Source organism: Octodon degus, unplaced genomic scaffold (genome assembly GCF_000260255.1).
Source record: "Octodon degus isolate 3935 unplaced genomic scaffold, OctDeg1.0 scaffold00038, whole genome shotgun sequence".
Taxonomy (NCBI): Eukaryota; Metazoa; Chordata; class Mammalia; order Rodentia; family Octodontidae; genus Octodon; species Octodon degus.
In genome coordinates, this window is record NW_004524614.1 from 3,569,698 (window position 1) to 3,572,325 (window position 2,628).

General features: G+C 41.4%; 1 protein-coding gene across 3 annotated transcripts in view; it reads left to right on the top strand.

The window, feature by feature from the left end:
- The window catches only part of Wasf3 (WAS protein family member 3), a 140,930-nt gene that overhangs the window by 100,767 nt on the left and 37,535 nt on the right, over positions 1 to 2,628 (top strand). The window lies entirely within an intron of this gene.

The following is a 2,628-nucleotide window of genomic DNA, read 5'->3' on the forward strand; positions in this document are numbered from 1 at the left end:
TTTTACACATGCAATAGATTGAAAACTTGCATTATAAAGAATAAATGTTTAATTTGGTTTCCTGCTTGGAGATTCTGCTCCATGATTGGTTTGCCTGTAATATGTCTGGTACATAATAGTTGCTCAGTAACTATTTGTTGATTGGCAAATAGGTCATAGAAAAAGAGTTCCTGATTTTAATCAACTAAAAGTTAAAATGCAGATACTAACTTCTGTATTTAAGTCAACAAATGTTCATTACTGTGATTGTCCACTTGACTTGTAAGGGACCTCCTGGAGAGTTGATTGGGTCCTGGAGTGCCACAGTTATCAGAAGGTTATCAACACTATTCCTAGTTGCACAGGCTGTCTGGAGGCTGTAGGTCCTGGGGATACCTCTGGGAGGGCATCTCTCCTAGTGCTCTGCTTCGGGCTCCTTCATGTGATCAGCTTTGCTCTCACACACCCTGTGGCCACCACATGCCTGCCCTGGAACCCCCGATCATGGACCAAAACCTCTGGAGTTGGGAGCCAAATGTACCATGTTCACCTTTATGCTGTGTGTACCAGGCGTTTTGTCCCAACTAGCCAACCAACACAGAAAATTGGTACCAAAAGCTGGTCATTGCTCTGACTGTACCTGACCACGTGGTTCAGTAGCTTTTAGAACTAATTGGTTTGTGGGAGTAGTTTGGAGAAATTTAGAGAATTAAGCTGGAGAAATCCTAGAATGCCGTAAGCAGAGTTTGATGACTGATTCTGCTTGGGGCTGAGTGTCGATAGGAATGTAAGAGTAAGTGCCAGGCTCATGGGTTTCAGTTGGGAATGGAGATTCTGAATAAAGGCCATGTGTGTTACATTCGAGAGAAACATTTTGTCTATGCTTTCCTTGTATCTAGGACTCTGTGTGTGGCTGAATTTAAAGTGGCAGACTAATCGATGTGGCGGAGGAAATGTCAAATCATTTAGATGTTCAGGTCATTTGCAAGGCTTCTTTTAGCCACATTTATTCTGAGAATCAGTAGCAAGGAGCAGAGCAAGAAGATTTGAGATACATATTAGTCACAAAAAAAAATGTGTAAAGTTAGGACCAAAGGAGGTGAAGTAGGTGAACAGATTAGAACCATTAAAAAGAAACTGAAAAGTTTTTATCAGGGCAAACAAACAGACTGTGTGGAGCTCCTGAGAACCAGTAAAACTCCACTGATTAGAAGAACAGGGGTGTAAATTTGAGAAGAAGCATGGCTTAGGTCCTCTAGAAGGGCCGTTTGAGATTCGTCACTGTGCTCAGCTGTTCAGACACTATAGCTGCAGTCCACTGGGGTGTGGTTACTGCACGCACTGGTGGCTGACCTTGGCATTGTCCGCATGGTGCTGCTGTTTTTGGCATACAGAATTTAAGAGCTATGGAATCATGGAAGCCTCAACCCGTGTTTTGGAAGGAGGCCTGGAAGGCTATATGCCCCTAAGGGAGATGTGTAGAACTGTAGGAATAAAAGCAAAGGCATAGTGGAGACCTCAAGAAGTCAGAGATAGTAGGAATGTTAGATTGTCTTTATAGAAAGTAGTAGGTGCTGAGTGGAGCCAACCTGAAAGAGAGAAGCACTGTGGGTTTCATCCGGTGTGACCATAAGGGCAGGGCCACCCGAGCCCTGTGGAACTCACAGCTCACCACTGCGTGCCCTCAGTGCCACACGTGGAACTATAAAATTTGGTGTTTGTCCTTTCTGGGTTTTGGTCTTTAGGAATTATGACCATGTTAATATATTTATTTGGAGATTAAATTTGGTTGCAGATATGACTAGGTGACAAGTTGACAAGGGTTGGACTTGTGCCAATTAATCTTAATTGTCGATTTGAGTGCTTTAAGAGATTCTTGAACAGATGGTTCAATCATGAGGGTGCTAGTGATTTTCATAGTGAATGTGCAGCTAAGAGGTAAGGCCCCCTTGCAGGAGTTGGGTCACCAGAGCATCTCTTGAGGGGTGTCTCTGGCACATTTCCCCTGTAAGCTCCTTCTTGACCTCTATAAAGTATACACCAAGCCAGCCATGACCTGACGTCTCTGAAACATTCATGCCATTTCTTCCTTTAAGTTGTTTACGTCAGGCATTTGGTCCCTGTAGTTCCAGTACAGCTGAGGAGCTAATTATTACAGATACCATGTGTTGGTATGCTTACATCGATGGCAGATACAAGCATAAGAGAGACTTCCTGTTATTCTAATTTTGAGTATTAGTATTAAATACCCAAGGAATCTTCTATTTTTTTTAGACTCAAATGCACTTGCAAATGCTTTATCCTTCCAATCTGTGTGAAATTGCACTATTTTTGCCCAACTTTTAACATTTACCAGCATGTCGTGATCTTGTTTTCTCACTTCTTCCCACTCCTTTCTGTTTAGTTTAGGTGGCATTTCTGGTGACAGGCTTTCACAGTTAAATATTTCAGAAACTCTTAATAACTAGAAAATCTTCCATGAAATCGCACATTCCAGTAGCCTCAAGCATAGGAAGATTGTTGCATGTTATTAATATATTTTATCAGATCTGTAACCAGCTAAGGAGAAAGTAACTTAAAAATTACTTAAAATATATTTTATAACATTGCTTCTGGAATCTAAACAAATTATAACTGATTCTTGATAGT